This window comes from Pomacea canaliculata, linkage group LG10, assembly GCF_003073045.1.
Source record: "Pomacea canaliculata isolate SZHN2017 linkage group LG10, ASM307304v1, whole genome shotgun sequence".
Taxonomy (NCBI): Eukaryota; Metazoa; Mollusca; class Gastropoda; order Architaenioglossa; family Ampullariidae; genus Pomacea; species Pomacea canaliculata.
In genome coordinates this window covers 20,925,175-20,937,180 of record NC_037599.1, presented here as the reverse complement: position 1 = coordinate 20,937,180, position 12,006 = coordinate 20,925,175, and positions in this window count along the sequence as shown.

Here is a 12,006-nt window from a genome sequence, read left to right as displayed (position 1 = left end):
CATACGAGTGAGAGAGAAAAAATATATATAACAATCAGTTTGTAAGCAATTTCAACTGAGGATCGAGTGTTAAGAAACCTCTTTCTTCTCCACTCAACGTTCTATCCACCTAGAAATATAAACATAAAGGACAGCTGATTTACTACACCCATTCATCTTTTTTTTAAATCGTTAATTTAAAAGCTACACAGTTCAATTAACGTGTTTTAAACTACTGAGACGCAAGGAAAATTCCTCAAAAAAATTTCGCGCGCTTCCTTATCTAATCAACTGCCTTTTCCTTCTTCCCTCTGCGCGTGTGTTTGTGCGTGTGTGTGTGTAGTAGTTGCAGTCGGCAGTGCAAACGTACCTCCTCCCAGACAGCCTTGAAAGCTAACCTGCCGAATCTGGATCGTCGCTATGCCTACGAACTAGATCTGCGCGTGATTCATTCCCTACAAGGAAATGTAGCCGGGGTTTGGGTTAAAAAAAGAGACCGCACCACACATTTCCTACAGCACAAAATAGTCCCCTCGAGCGCCATGCCAGCGACCGGGACAGACACACCACGTGCGAGTAGTGACGGTAATGGCCGGTTTCGCCGGCTCTTACCGGTTCCTGACTAACGCTCGTCCCGCCACCGCGACCCCCCAACAACTCCCACTCCACTTCACCCACAGAGCCCCTGTCAAGTTGCCGCCAGCTAGGGATCGCATGCAAAGTAAAGCTACAGGGTAGTCACCCACAAAGACCGCGCAGTTACAGAACGATCACCGCCCGCTCTTGGCAATTCACGTGCTACCGGCATGGCGGGCACGCACGCAGACGCGCGCGCATACGCTGGGCTGACACACACACACGTTCGACACCTGCGGATCACACACGCACACGAACGGGACCAAAAACGTAAGAGACAAGAGGCTTGTTGGAGGGGTGGATGGAGTGGAGGTAGGGGAGGGTGAAAAGTTCGCGGGGAAACAGGAGGCATTGCCGCCGCGCCAAGCCCTAACGCGTGTTGCCACGTAGTCATGACGAATCAAGTGATCCTCCCACACCTCTTCTCCCATTGGTTGTTGCAGACAGGCAAGAATGTCGTGTAAACGGACTTGTTTCGTTATCGAATCTGAAACAACAACAAAATCACTTTAGTTTTGTTTTGATTCTTAATAGCTTGAACAGTGCAGCTGTACAAATGTTTGTGATGTGAACGTTGTGTTGAGCTACGACGAGTGAAGATGGATGCTGCGTGCAAGCGATCAAGGTGGTTATAGTTACTACGATCGTGGTATTCTTTGAATAGATTTATATTGTTTCTTCGGGTATAAAAGCTATAGCTTGATCAGATGATGAACCCATCTAAGATACCAGTTAAATGACAGGTAAATAATTTTGGAAACAATAAAAAAAAAAAACAAGAATGGAGTGCAAAATGTGGGACAGGTGGTAGGTCAAAGGCGTGACCTGTCATGACCCTACTGACCGCGGGTCTACCCTTTTATCTTGAGGTGCCGGAGATAATAGTGTCCACCCTGATCAGCGGGAGACCCATTTATGTACAGGGATTAAGCCGGAGCATAGTATTAAGAGCTCTTTTCTCCGGTCTGAGAAAGTGTTCTACATTTTGTTCCGATCTTAAGGGTGACAGAAAACACCCCAGAATTAATACACGCGATTTTTTTTAAAATCGTCAATAAAATAAACATGTATACTAGTGAATATAAGGCATTAATATAATTATGCACTCAGGAAAAGGTTATAAGGCACTGATATAATATACCACCAGAAAAGAGTTTACATCATAATGCAATGATATAATAAGCATTCAGAAATTTCGTACAATCTAGAAAAAAAAGAAAAAAAAGAAACTAAAACAGAGCTCAGGATTAATGTCTCTTGATAGACCTTACAGTCGGTCGTTAGCCTCTTTTATCTGCCTACACCCTCAAATAACCCACCCGCTCACCCGAACAATACGTACAATCGCTGTATATAAAAAAAAAAGACGATGCATCTTTACTCTGGAGGGTGTGGTGGAAAATTGGCAGATTTGTAGCAGCAAGCCTGAAATTAATAAGTCAACGGGTATATTCCTGGCTGCCTTAAGCTAAACGATATCGGACACAAAGTACAAATGAGTCGACCGCCCCACTAAGGTAAAGTGCATTGCGTTCTTCATATAAACATGACCTTTTCGTGTCGAAAAAAGGGTAGGACGTACCATTTATATCTCACCAACTCTCCTACTAACAAAAGTCAGCTTTTGTACATTTTAAACAAAGAAAAACTACTACCATCCCCACCACCTGTGTCTGTGCTGGATAGGGACATCATAAGAACGCACCTTGCCAGATAATGACAGCCACAAAGACAAAAATGCTCTGACGTGACTGGATGACCCTAGAGGTCAAAGGCCACTGTGAGACGAGAGCTCGTATCTCGTCGCCCGAACTGACATCCTAAATGCGTGACCTGTAAGGAACGTAGACGACGAATGCAGACGGAAGAAATAAATAAAAGCTAAAGAAAATTAGTAAAATAATTTTTCCTATTAAATTCATAATTATAACTAATCATCAGTATTGAAACTTATGTGAGCATGCCAGATTACTATAGTTGCGAAAAGTACATCCTTTTTCAAAATAGGAAGATGATTGGGAGCTGTCGCCTGTGCCCTACTATTGTTGTCGTGAAGGCTCGTGTTTACGTCATGTGGCTGTTTCCTCGACACTCGGCATACAATTCCATCATCACCTACTTAATTGCTCTTTGCACGGATTCATGTAAACACTGCGTGACGCGTGAGCTGACACATGACAGCACAAGGCTGTATTTGCAGACATCGAAAGTGGATACTGTCGAAATACGAGAGTACTTAACTCTATTTTAAAGTTTTAATCTTTACATTCCTCCTTCCTTTAAAAACAAAAAAACAGACATGCAAGCGCGCGATATTTCTTTCGTATCCACGGTTTTAAAATGTCGAACTATTCTTAATCCACTCAGCACAAATGTCGTGGTGTTATTTATCAATCTGCTTGTCACGCAATATTGGTATATGCTTGTAAGCATGCATGTACTCAAAAGAGAGAATTGGAGCGTAAACACGAGACAAGGATACTACAGTGACGCAACATCAGTGCGGGAAATCCGGTTAGTGTGAGGAGTTTGTAAACATTCGATGATGCAATTCCGCTCTCTCTCTCTCTGGAAACAAAAGATAGCTGTAAGCAGCCTGAAAAGAGGTGATAAATAAATATTAAAAAGGTACAGGTTGTCCCCGAACCTTTTTTAGGTCGTTGCTTTATTTGAGGGCGGTACCTATCTACCCTCCCTTGCTGCCTAACCTTCCCCAGACCCTCTGAACAATCAGGTACCTATTCCAGACAACTGGGTTGACTGTTGGAAGTTTGCTTTGCCACTGGGTTACGAACCAGTGCGCCCCTCGGTGTGGACTCTAACCCCTCCGCTATAGGTGGCGGACGGGGGGAAGGGAGGAGGATAATGGCAAATGGTCAATGACCGACTATTTCAATTACTCTTAAACTTTCGCGTTCAGTCCAAACTTATATTTCCCCAGTCCTTTGTGAACAGGTTTCATGAGAGAACCTTTTTTTCCGCCTTTAACCCAAATATTCACCGCAAGCAGAGCCAGAGCTATTGAACAACAAAATCTATGCATAAAAAATTAGGGGAAAAAAAAAGAAAAAAGAAACAGTCAAAAAAAGAAACGTGAAGAAACCCGTCAAAATAAATAATTTTGTAGCATTGAATGGGAAGCCAAACTCTCAAAATAGCACTAAAATAGCCATGAAAGGAGAAAGGAAAATTCCAGGAACAAGGAAAAACAATCAGCCAGTTAAAGACGAAATAATAATTTTTTTAAAAAATAAAGAAAAAGATCTGTCAAAATGTTGAAATTTTTTTAATGATTAAAACTTATTTTAATATGATAAAATTATTTTAAAAAATTATTTTAAAAACGTGTCCTGCAGAAAAAAAACTATTCGTATTCCACTGATCAGTAACTCAGGAGAGAGAGAGAGGAGAAGTAGTGAAGAAATAGAGGAGCTATGCAAGGTGCATAATGGGCATTCTGTTGTGCTTCACATTTAAAATATGTAAAACACTTTTCCAAAAATACATATCCTTGTCATATCCACGGGGTTTTCATACGTAAGAGTACAGGTTCTGAGACAACTAAGCTGGGAAGGTTCTCACACACGTACCCATGGAGACGCTTTTTACAGGATTTTTTCGGCTTTTTGTTGTCTGAGTAAAAACGGAAATTGGAATAAATGTATGCCTAGTGAATATTTCACGAATGCATGGATGTTGATGGTAAATAATAATGATAATAATAGTTGTATCAAACCGAGACTGATTATTTCTAGAAACAAACACATAATCGATCACCATAATGCCAAACATTAATGCTGCTCCTAATTACCTGGGTTTTCTCCTGGGTAATAAAATTTACAGATGATTGCGGGTTCAGTGAATGTTTTTGGTTTAAGATAGCCAATTTAATGTCTCTCTTTATAGTTACACACTCACAATAACTGCTTAGAAAAAAAAATATTTATATAAATGAATTGATAACATTGTACTTGACAAAGAAGAGGAAGTTTGCCAAGCAAAGCAGGTAACTGCGCTACAAAAGCGGAAAGTGGAATGCGACAGACTGGAAAATTGTGTGAGCACGAAAAGACAAGCCGAGACTGTAGACGTCCATTAACAAGTGATGCATTCGCAAAGAGTGCAGGGCAGTCTGGTCTCCCTCCTTTCCAGCACCTTCCCGACCCTTTTTATTAAGTGGGCACCGAAAGGAGTCCTTTGATGCGTTAAACACAACACTGGGTTTTCGCGTGCAGTGATAGATATATATTACTTTTTGTGTCAATACGCGAATACTTATTGTATTTACAGCGCGCCCTTCGTACCTTTTTGTATATCGACGAATGTACATATACATATTTCACAATATGTTAAAGGTCTTGCTTTAAAAAAAAACAATAAAAAAAAAACACCACAGTATCAGTAATGAAGTTCGTGCGTTTCTTCGACTGTTGTACTTTCTCCAATTCTTTTTTTACTTCTGTAGCACTTCCCAAAGACGACTCACAACACGACAGACAAACCACACCGAACTTTGACGAGTAGCAGACAGACAGTCCACTCGACACCACTCGCACCTGACACCCAAGCACAAAGTTTTAGTTCGTCGGGTCTAAATAGTTCCTTGTTAGAAGCTGTCATTTTCCCCGACAGCCTGTCGCTTGTCGAGGTCCCTGTGCCTGTGCAACCCTGCCCTTCTGAACCGTGCACGAAAATGTGTTAGCGCGCACTGGCTCAGACAGTTCCGGTTCATCGCTTCCGTTTGACCACCGTGATGACGTCACGAGCCCGAACCTGCAAGGGCCGGTTTACACCAGTAAAGACCAGCCAAGCGCTCTGCACACTTGAACTTTAGACAAACTAGAACACTTGGCCCCACGATAATGGCCACAGCTGGCGACTGCTCCCGCGGTGCACGCACACTGCTGTGGCGTTAGATAAAAGAAGAAAAGTTTAAAAGCAGAGTGAACGAACTTACGAACTGCATTTCTTGGTTAAATTGCGTTTTATACTCATTGGGATGACTCAACACCTAGATAATATAAAACAGTTATTTGTGAGTGGCGGTGAGTTCTAAAAAGAAAGAAGGGAGAAGTGTGTGTGTGTGGGAGGACTTTATTGACGTTCGTGGTTAAGTATTTTTGTTTGTCTGACTAACGTCAGATTTGTTACACACAAATTTGCGAGACACATGGGATAGTCTCTAAATGCTATAGACTTAACAAAAATACTTTTCCGGAAAATACTAGTGTGGTTTGGCTTGATTTTCTAGAAAAACAGGAAATGAGAGGGGGGAAATCGAAAATCCTTTAATTTCCTTCTATTGTGCTGTCAAATACTAATATAAAATAAAATGTATCTAGAGCCGTCCTTGTTAGTGACCCGTGTCACCAACCTTTAGTGTGTGTACGCGCGCCAACTTAGGTGGGTTTTTTTTTGTTGTCGTTTTATACCATTCACAAAATAATTCCTTAGCAAAATTCGTCTGCTTGATGTCGACAAACAAAAGAAAAAAGGTTATAGATGCAAGCTGAGACTATCGCAAGCTGAGACTATCCTGATCATTTCTTACCTTAGTTGTGTTTCTGACAAGTAAGCGAGCAAACAAAAATATATGAAAAGCACTGTAACATCATAAGCTGAAAATAAAATGACGTTAAGTAATAAAATAAGAATAAAAATTTTCAGTAAGTTTTTAACAGGTGTCTGAATGCTGAAACAGCTATCTGTAAGCTCTTAACAGATAATGTGACACCCCATTTCTCACTGAATGTCCATGTGGACAGATTTTACTTACTCTTCCCCATTCCTTTTCTCCCAGGCTCTCTCATGCATGTGTGTGTATGTGTTCGCACGCGCGTACATTCATTTTTCACCCCATCTGCCCCCTAGACGTCACGTGTTCATAGCACGAACGTTGGGGCCACCCTTATCGCCTCCTGGTAACCCTGTCCATCTTATCTCACTTTACTCTGTTAGCATCTCTTTGCTCTGAAGCACACAATGCCCCTCGATTGGTCCTCGTTTGCCCAAACCGCTGCTTCCTTTCCTTTCATGTTTGCCGCGCAAACGGATCATTTTGCTCGATGTTGCCACGTATCGTCAAGTATGTGACAGTTAAATAAAAACTATCGAAACAAACACGCAGTTTTGGTAACTATGACAAAGTGTCGTCAGATAATTAATATGGTCTGGATTTTTTTTTCAACTTTTACCTATGGTTTAAAAAAAAAAGTACATAGTCCTGACATTGCCTTCTATGCTCGAACCACCTTTACCTTCAGCCAACCTGTTCTTGCGCAAACCGTCAAGCACTGACTTCCCCAACGTTGGCGGGAAGCCAGTGGTAGCAGCAGCAATGACAGTGATGGTATAGTGAGGTACATACCGTTGTGGCAGAAATAGCAGCAACACAACAAACACCACCGCCCACCACCAACAGGACAGCATCACCATCATCAGCAGAACCAGCAACAGCGTCAAAAGTTCCAAACAGATTCACAGCATTAAAATAACTTTAAATTGTTGAAAATTCTTAATACATGTACCTGGAAAGTGATGTGCGAAAACCTGACTTCCCCCTCCCACCACCGGCGGCACACGTGTGTATCTCAGACGTTGATCATAAGTTCGTTCCGCGGCATCTGACACAGAGCTGGTTAACAGCCTTGGTGCACTTATTGGTCGTAAATACTGCACCAGATGCAACCATTCTATCGATGTAATGTACTCTGGCAGTGCTGGCCCCTCCACCTCCCCTACTCTCCCCTCTCCCTTTTAGAAACTACAGCTAATATTCACTCGAAATGTGAACTGCATGAATAGCTTGCTACCTGCCTCAAACCAATTAAGATTTTTTTGTAATTGTCTATACATCACTCCTGATTAGCTCTTTTGACTTGATTTCATTTACTCAAGAGTATTTCCATCTGATTACGATGCTAACTCAGTTATGAATTTCACATCCGACGTCAAACTTGTCATATCTACACATCTAATATTAAATAATATGCGGTCAAAAATCTGTGGGCGAAATAGATTTAATCGAAAAAAAAAGAGATTGAACACACAGACCCTAAAGGCAATAAGATTAGTACACTTATAACCGGGTTGTATAAAACTTGGTCAGACGCTCGTCTGTATGTTAACTGTAGCTCAACACAAGTCGGTCCACCTACTAACATATTCTCTCGTGATCTTGTGTGCGTCACATCGGAACATAACTGGCCTTTTTCCCTCGTGACGTGTTATCATTTCAGTCACACATCGACTCTGTCGAAACTGCAGTTACGTTACCGAGATTTGAATATGGCCCTCGGCCAGTCTCCTAATCGACAGCCTCATTGTTTCGAATTGTTTCAGATAAGAATCATCGAAATTTCACCACATGCATGCAATGTATGAAGGACTTTGCCAGATCAATATGTAACTCTATGCCCGCGACTCATCCTTGTTGCGTATTATTGAATATTTCCGGCGATTGTAAAAGAAGTGTAAACTCTCATTGGTTGTTTGCAGACAAGTGATTTTTTTCAAAAAAGTGTTCCTTGTTTCTTCGGTCTTCCTTGCGCCATTTAAGTAAAGTTGCTACCCTTGTCCAACAAAGTAGGTGCTCATCAGTGACAGGTAAACGATACACGGCTCTTTCCAGTGTTTTTACTCTGAGACCTTCGTGTCATTTGGCATACAACAGCTTATCGACTATCAGTAGTTCATTTATTTCATTTGAAGGAGACATGCAGCCAGGGATATTCAAGGTGCATTAAATAAACAGCATTTTATTTCCAGGTGTAGCTCGGTTTTCCGTGGCAATCCTCTGTTCTCTGACTACGTAAAATTGCTGCTTACCTCTCGGGGTAAGAAGGAGAAACCGAACTATTACAAATAAGTGAAACACCACATCCTGTTGCTTGGTTTTTATCTATTGGATGACTTTATCTGGGACTACGGAAAATCATCATTCTCATCATCGACGACAAAATGATACAACCTCTGTGTTTGTGTAGAATTAAAGCGCCCGACCCTTACAGTCATAATATAGTTCTTGAGTGATTTCTAGCATGTCATCAAAGCAAAGTGACAGATGGTCCCGTCTACTGATACTGAAGATATTGTCATGACCATAGGGTCTGAAACAAAATAGCAAGAAGGAAACAACACGCGAATTTTGTTATGTGAGACGAAGTATCTCGCTCGTGGGTCTGTGTGTGTGTGTCTAGACACTCCGTCTGATTGATCTGACAAAGTCAGGGTATGCTGACCTACTCGGCGCATGCTTTTGCGCTGGAGGTGGTCTCTCGTCTTCATTCCAGTGCCCTCCCCCGCCCTCTATTACGACATCCATACACTTGCAGGGTTTACATCTTAATAGAGACGGTTGTCAGCCTTTTCTTCACTTCTTTTGCGGCCTCCTGGAGTGTCACTTACACTGCAAATTTGAATCCATTGACGCTCATGCTGTTAGTTTTCCGCTTGAAAATATCGGCAAAGGTCCCTCCCCACTCCCCCGACATACTCACAAATATAGCCTTCAGGGTGACAATCGAAAGTCGTCCAGCCAGCGGTGAAGACAGCTCTTTGCGAGATGTCATTTTAAGTATTTGTAGAGGCTGAAAATTGTCAGCCAATCAAGGTAAACATCAGTTACAGCCTGCATCCTTAAAACCAAGATAAGATGTTAGAGGTCAAGCCCACGATGTATACACAAGCTAAAGTGGGAAGTATATTATGTATATAGGATATACTGCTGCTAACACTAACTAGTCCCACCACCACTAGCTCCTGCTACAACGGATGACGGTGTCACCGTGTACAACTTTTATTATTAATAGATGAAACACAATAATACATCACATCTGTAATTACAAGCTAAAAACTACATCTTACTGCACTTACCAAAAAGGAGAGAGAGACTGCACATACTGCGAGAATCAGATTGCTGTAGTCCAGTTGTCAAAGCTTAATCTACAGTCGTTCTCGTATGGTGAATAAACTCAATGCATGACTGAACTTCATAACACGCGGTAAAGGCATCGACACCTGCCCTCTGCTATTCATTGCTATAACTTGATGTATGTTCTGGTGCTAAGGTCAAGGGTTATGTGAAGATTAAGAAACCGGCTTGCTTACAAGCACCCCTTGGTCTTAGTTGTCTCTTGGTCATGTCCTCCATCTCCATTGCGGTCTTGTCAAATTAACAAATTAACTTACATTTGTCTGTCATCTCGACCTACACTTACCCTTCCTATGGATTCTTCCAAGACTCCCCACCCTCACCTTTGATCTTTAATCTGCGTCCCCACCAGTGCATGCTTATTCCTTTTTCTTGGCTTGGAGTCACTTCTGCTTTTTTTCGGTGTCATTACCATGGTAGCAAGAAAACTACCCCACCTACTTAAAAAAAAAAAAAAAAAAAAGAAATAAAATGGTGACAGATTGCCGCAACCCAACCCTTTGAATTTATACTTATATATATACAGATTTGCCTTGATATCGTTATACGGTGATAGGGATTGGTGATACTGGCAGTTAATTGCCTGTTCAGAGAACAAACTCTTTTGATTGAATTTCGGTTTATCCTAGTTATCATCACTTAGTGTCATACAGTTCAGCTAAGATTGTGAATACAATTTTGTTTGATGCGATCCAGTCAAGAGACCATTGAGGATGTGACTGTCACAATGCGATGTATGACCTAGTCCTTACTTCATTGCTGACCTCTTCTATTTTGAGGATATCGGCGTAGTTGGATGGCCGATCCCTACTGGCGTGGGACCTCGGGTAGCCTGTGATAAGCGTTCCTCCCCCCTCCCCCACAAAATGTCGGATACTATTGTCAATGAAGAGGAGACATGAACCCTCGTGAAAACCCAGCATTGTATCTTGATAAGTCTTATCCATTCGCCGAGGAACGCCGCCTATCTAAAAGGGGATTCCCAGGTTTTTAAAACACATGTATCACACCTTAAACCGTAGTACAAGCCTGACAAATGAGAAATGTAGGATATTTTAAAACAAAGAAGGTTAAAAACTCCTACAGCAGTAACTGAATAAAATTAGTTGTAATATCTAAAATAGAACACACCAGAACCGCCAGCAACATCGAGTAATTGATCTGCTAAAATAACACTGTCCGCGTCAAACTAATGCAACCGCTAACAGCCAAAGGTGAATGACGAAGCTGCTCCGACGGCCTATGCGATTCCACTGTTTGATAGTTTTAAACTCGTGCAGAAGGTATGATGCAATACAGGGTGGATAAACACCCTAGAAGGAATCTATTGTTCGATAACAAACCGGAGTGGCTTGCGGCTCTCGAAGCAAGTGTCCAATGAATGGGGGCCAGTTTAAACTCGTAAGGATGTAACAACCACCAAAAATCAAGCCAGCTGGGGCGGGAAGCGAACACACACACACAAAAACCATCTAACCAAGCTTTCGTTTCTGGGATTTGGGAGCAGAGGGAACGTGTTTTACAGCTAGCTAACAACTAAGGTAGCAAACCCTGTTTCAAAAAACATACAAACAAAAAAACAAATCCACATGCAGAGAAAGAATAGCGTGCTGAGATGAGAGCTGAACCCAGGACAGCCAGCCCTCACTGTATTGGTGACAAGGCGCTGCTCACAGGACCGCCCTTGGGGTTAGGAGGCGAGCAAAAGGGAGCAGGATCTTTCGTGTGACGACTCCATCACACGTGACCGGATACTACAGCTTCATCTGTTTGCCTGTTGTGTGTGTGTGGTTTTTTTTTTGTCCACCTTTTGAAATAAAGTGACCTCCTAACGAAACTGTCCCAGTCTGCCCCGTGCATCGATGTACGCGTTGCGCGCCCCGCCATCATCGGCAAGTTTAAACCGGGGCCTTTTGTCATCATCGTACTGCAGGAGACCAGTTTCAACCGGTCTCCCCACGTGTCACTGGGTGCTAAAGAGCTTAGCCCCTTGTTTTCCATTGGTCAGTCCGTGACGACGGGGCGGGACTATTTTCCCGCCGTCACGAAATGACGAAGTGGGATTAATGTTTACAATTATAATAAACAGTCATACTTTTATTACTGTGTTTTTAAAATTGTTTTTTGCACACATTTTTTAAAAAAAATGAGAAGTATATTAGTATCTCCATCATCAACCCACGAGTTCGCTGCGAGCTAAATAAAGTAAACGTAGCCCATCATCTGTGGACGCAGTACTTTAAAGTGCATTACGAGCAAACGTGTGTGTCGGTTATTATAATATGGCCATAACTGTGATAAAACGTATCTATCAGACTAATTATTAAATTAAAGATACAACTCCCACTGCTCTACTACTGACCTCACATCTTGATAGTTTAGCAGCTTACCACCCCCACTCGAAGTAGACTTAGTTCGTTAGAAAGTCCTCATTGGTTGGCATATGGAGATGTCGACGA